Genomic DNA, 6,044 nt, shown 5'->3' with positions numbered 1-6,044 from the left:
ACACCCACACGCACACACACACACACACACACACACACACACACACACACACACATACACATACGAACACACACATACGTCCCTAAGGTTTCTCCCTTGTCTGGCGTTAAACTTGATACCACTGTATTGCTTCGAAGAACGTCTCGTCACATTTGTAGAATCAAAGTGAAGACAAAGAGAATGAGAATGTAATGTGTGACATTGAAGAGTTTGTGTTGATGTAAAGCGCAAAACGCGCCTGTTTACGTCCAAATTTCCACTGTTTTTTCAAAATCTAATCACGCGATCCTCTGCGACTGTAAAGTCAAGCACATAATATATATGAAAATAAATATACCGGATTATTACAGAACGACGTATGCATACCCATGAATGAAGTCACTGTACATCCGAATGGTGTTCTCGTATCAGACTTGTGTTGCAAACGTCCCACGCAGTAGATAGCGCGCTACTGACCCATTCAGCCAGCTAGCTACCTACACATGCCCGTACCTACGACGCACGCAGCCTGTCACGGTGCTTAGTTCGGTCGCTGGATAGCGTGCTTTGGCTACGTTGTCTAGTGAATCAAATATACTACGTACACTTCAGACAGTTGGCAAATGTGCATACACCAGATATTATAATAAGCTGCGTTTGATAGCTATATGCAGTGAAATCGGTGAAATTTCTGAACACTTGCGATGTAAACAAACTCAAGTACATCTGTGTTGCGTGCAATCTCCCGATCTGCTCAATCTAGCAATCCGCCGACTGTGCGGCAACCTCGTCGAACTCTAGCATCCCAACCCACGCTAATATACCTGCATGCAAAACCCTGCAAAACCGGACCTGCGTAATCTCATTGAACTCTAGCAGACTAGCACCCCAACCCACGCTGATAAACCTGCCTGCAACACCCTGTAAAACCGGGTCTGCACAATCATATCGAACTCTAGCACCCCAACACGCGCTGGTAAACCTGTCTGCAAAACCGGGATCCATTTACTGCTAATATAGATTACTATAATAACACTATCGTATGCACAAAATCGGTAGATTGCGCATATTGGTAACACATGTTCGCTCTTTCTGGAACCGGTATGGCCGACGGCACGGGATTGTAGGTGATATTGCTATTTTTAGTGCAAGTCGCGGAAACCTTTATTGGCGTTTGCAACACAAGTCTGATACGAGAACACGATTCGGGTGTACAGTGACTTCATTCATGGGTAAGCATACTATACGTATATATACGTTGTTCTGTAATAATTAGGTATATTTATTTTCATATATATTATGTGTTTGACTTTAAACTAGACGTGCGCCGGGCCTCGAATTTGGCGCACGTCTCCACTGCGGACAGCGCTTCATACTTGAACATCCCCGCGGTCGCGTGCGCATATCCCGCGGAACTGCGCGTCTCATGCGCGCGCAGCGCTCAGGATCAACAGCAAAGCTGTGCCACGCAATCTTGTATCATGTCTCTCTGGTTTGAATTATTTGAAAGTTAGTAAACGAAATGCATGCATGAAAGTGCTTCTAGCAAGATGCCTAAAGAAGAAGGCTATTATAACAGATAAGCAAGACTAAACGGTTGCCTTCCTGACAGTATTACCTACATGTTTATCGACATCATGATTTTTGACATATGGAGATATGTAGCCTAAGTAGGCTAATATACGTTATAGTACTTATAAGTTCTTGTGAGTTCACATTCATTAGTCGCACAAAGGTCTGTCACACTCGTAGCATATGGTTATTGTACTACACTATTGTCAATTCGACTGTTGCTTTCACAGCTTTCAAGTTTGACTCCCATTGTTAGGCTTATAATAACAAGACTTTTAATATACTACAATTACCTAGCACCTATTTCAGAGCAATAACCAATTTGTGATTGAATGCATGGTTCAGTAGCGAATCCAGGCCGGGATGGATTGGGTGGCTAGCTCTACCCTCTCTGTTGTGCTAACAATATTTGTACACGTATACCAATTAATTATTTCCAAGCGCTGCTGTACATAATGGCACCTGATGCATGGGTTAAATTATGTAATTGAGTTACAACTCTTTTGCAGCTTTTTCACAATTCCAATGTAAAGTTTTGCTGTCGCCATCATCCCAACGGTGGTTACCCCGCACCACGCTCGCGAGCACGTACACAGGCAGACGCAGCCACGCGCACCCACGCACGCACGCGAGCACGTACACAGGCAGAAACAGCCACGCACACCAACGCACGCACGCGAGCACGTACACAGACAGACACAGCCACGCGCACGCACGCGAGCACATACACAGACAGACACCGCCACACGCACCCACACACGCACGCGAGAACGTACACAGGCGAAAACAGCCACGCGCACGCACGCACGCGTGCACGTACACAGGCAGACACAGCCATGCGCACGCACGCACGCGCACAAACAATAACACGAATATGCACACAGGCGCACATACGTGGCAATACTTCCAAGAGGAGACGGATTCAGAGAGCGCTCGGGGAGGGGGGGGCAAATGGCGCTGTGCAGGATAACTCATTTTTATGTGAGTCAATGACAAAATCCTGAATTCTAAATTTCTAATAATTTTTTTACTCCAAGCCGTTATCCTTCATTTTAAAGGCATTGGGGTTTCATGCAATGCAGGGAATTTTTCATAAAAGCCAGGAAAGCAATTTATGAGAAACAGCCATATACTTCAGGGCGTAGGTAACTTATTTTACNACGTCCCTAAGGGTTTTCCCTTGTCTGGCGTTAAACTTGCTACTACTGTTTTGCTTCGAAGAACGTCTCGTCACATTTGTAGAATCAAAGTGAAGACAAAGAGAATGAGAATGTAATGTGTGACTCTGCATTGAAGAGTTTGTGTTGATGTAAAGCGCAAAACGCGCCTGTTTACGTCCAAATTTCCACTGTTTTTTCAAAATCTAATTATTAAAACTTTATCCTGTAAACATCACGCGATCCTCTCCGACTGTAAAGTCAAGCACATAATATATATGGAAATAAATATACCGTATTATTACAGAACGACGTATGCATACTCATGAATGAAGTCACTGTACATCCGAATGGTGTTCTCGTATCAGACTTGTGTTGCAAACGTGCCACGCAGTAGATAGCGCGCTTCTGGCCCATTCAGCCAGCTAGCTACCTACACATGCCCGTACCTACGACGCACGCAGCCTGTCACGGTGCTTAGTTCGGCTGCTGGATAGCGTGCTTTGGCTACGTTCTCTAGTGAATCAAAGTACTTGTCCATATTACGTACACTTCAGACAGTTGGCAAATGTGCATACACCTGATATTATAATAAGCTGCGTTTGATAGCTATATGCAGTGAAATCGGTGAAATTTCTGAACACTTGCGATGTAAACAAACTCAAGTCCATCTGTGTTGCGTGCAATCTCCCGATCTGCTCAATCTAGCAATCCGCCGACTGTGCGGCAACCTCGTCGAACTCTAGCATCCCAACCCACGCTAATATACCTGCATGCAAAACCCTGCAAAACCGGACCTGCGTGATCTCATTGAACTCTAGCAGACTAGCACCCCAACCCACGCTGATAAAGCTGCCTGCAACACCCTGTAAAACCGGGTCTGCACAATCATATCGAACTCTAGCACCCCAACACGCGCTGGTAAACCTTTCTGCAAAACCGTATCCATTTACTGCTAATATAGATTACTATAATAACACTATCGTATGCACAATCTATCGATGCAAAATCGGTAGATTGCACATATTGGTAACACATGTTCGCTCTTTCTGGAACCGGTATGGCCGACGGCACGGGATTGTAGGTAATATTGCTATTTTTAGTGCAAGTCGCGGAAACCTTTATTGGCGTTTGCAACACAAGTCTGATACGAGAACACGATTCGGGTGTACAGTGACTTCATTCATGGCTAAGCATACTATACGTATATATACGATGTTCTGTAATAATTATGTAAGCAAGACTAAACGGTTGCCTTCCTGACAGTATTACCTACATGTTGATCGGTAAGTGATTAGAGCTGCTGATTTTTGACATATGGAAATATGTAGCCTAAGTAGGCTAATATAAGTTATAGTACTTATAAGTTCTTGTGAGTTCACATTCATTAGTTGCACACAGGTCTGTCACACTCGTAGCACATGGTTGGTTATTGTTCTACATTATTGTCAATTCGACTGTTGCTTTCACCGCTTTCAAGTTTGACACCCATTGTTAGGCTTATAATAAGAAGACTTTTAGTATACTACAAATACTTAGCACCTATCTCAGAGCAATAACCAGTTTGTGATTGAATGCATGGGTCTGTAGCGGATCCAGGCCGGGTGGATTGGGTGGCTAGCCACCCCCTCTGTTGTGCTAACAATAGTACACGTATACCAATTAATTATTTCCAAGCGCTGCTGTACATAATGGCACCTGATGCATGGGTTAAATTATGTAATTGAGTTACAACTCTTTTGCACCTTTTTTTCACAATTCCAATTTTCCCAGTAAAGTTTTGCTGTCGCCATCATCCCAACGGTGGTCACCCCGCACCACGCACGCGAGCACGTACACAGACAGACTCAGCCACGCGCACGCACACACACACGCGAGCACGTACACAGGCAGAAACAGCCACGCACGCACGCGAGCATGTACACAGACAGACACAGCCACGCGCACGCACGCGAGCACATACACAGACAGACACCGCCACGCGCACCCACACACGCACGCGAGAACGTACACAGGCAGACACAGCCACGCGCACGCACGCACGCGCGCACGTATACACAGGCAGACACAGCCATGCGCACGCACGCGCACAAACAATTACACGAACATGCACATACGTGCCAATACTTCCAAGAGGAAACGGATTCAAAGAGCGCTCGGGGGGGGGGGGTCAAATGGCGCTGTGCGTGATAAGCCATTTTTATGTGAGTCAATGACAAAATTCTGAATACTGAATTTCAAATACTACACGCCGTTATTCTTCATTTAAAGGCATTGGGGTTTCATGCATGCAATGCAGTGAATTTTTCATAAAAACCAGGAAAGCAATTCATGAGAAACAGCCATATACTTCAGGGACGTAGGTAACTTATTTTACCTATAGGTAGACAAAGCCACGCTTTGTTGGCGTTGTGGGTCGTTAACCGTGGGAAGTTCGCCGTTGGCTATTGCCTATGTAATAGTATCCACATATAGGTCTGGTCGGGCCAACAACGTCCTTGGTTCCCGCACCATGCTGCCCAGCTATTACACAACGCTTTCGCAACGTTAAGATTTGGGTGCATACTGATTCGTTTAAAAGAAATTATTCTTTTAACGTTTTCAAAGCGTTAATAATAAGGTTATAAGTAGGTTCCTATAGTTTTCTGGTATTGTTGCAAGATACTTCAACGAAAACGTTGGGAACGAACGTTTTGCCAGCGTTCGCTAAACGTTAAAACAATGTCATATGTAGGTTATAAAAAATTGGTTATTAAACTTGTTTTAGAGAATTTTATAAACCTTTTTTTGTAAAATTATTAAATTATTTAACAAAAACGTGGGTATCAAACGTTTCATGATATAATAACAACTATATAACATAACTATATTGTGAAGAAATTGTTAATTACTAATTTTAGCAACAAACTTTTGACTAACCTCCCTTTAGTTACATACACATGGGCACGCTCATGCACGCACGCAACCGCGCACACACATACGCGCACGCACGCGAGCACACGAAATGCATACACGCGGCGCGACGCACACACACATACGCGCACTTTCGCAACCGCGCACGCAATCGCCACATACACACGCGCGCAACAGAACACCCGCACGCACCAGCTCGCGCACGTTCACGAACACACGCATGCACGCCACTGTACGCACACACGCGCCTACACACACACACACACACACACACACACACACAGCACACACACATACGAACACATCACATACGTCCCTAACGTTTTTCCCTTGTACTGGCGTTAACTTGCCTACCACTGTTTTGCTTCGAAGAACGTCTCGTCACATTTGTGGAATTAAAGTGAAGCACAAAGCAGAACCCCT

General features: G+C 44.8%; 1 long non-coding RNA gene across 1 annotated transcript in view; it reads right to left on the bottom strand.

The window, feature by feature from the left end:
• Positions 1-543, bottom strand: part of LOC106815109 — a 5,601-nt gene extending 5,058 nt beyond the window's left edge. Inside the window, exon 1 of the long non-coding RNA XR_001394701.1 lies at positions 367-543. This is a non-coding gene — a long non-coding RNA (uncharacterized LOC106815109). The remainder of the gene's footprint in view (positions 1-366) is intronic.
• Positions 544-6,044: the final 5,501 nt, after the last annotated feature.

This window comes from Priapulus caudatus, unplaced genomic scaffold (genome assembly GCF_000485595.1).
Source record: "Priapulus caudatus unplaced genomic scaffold, Priapulus_caudatus-5.0.1 Scaffold1043, whole genome shotgun sequence".
In the NCBI taxonomy this organism is placed as follows: domain Eukaryota; kingdom Metazoa; phylum Priapulida; class Priapulimorpha; order Priapulimorphida; family Priapulidae; genus Priapulus; species Priapulus caudatus.
This window is presented reverse-complemented; position numbering and strand designations above follow the sequence as displayed.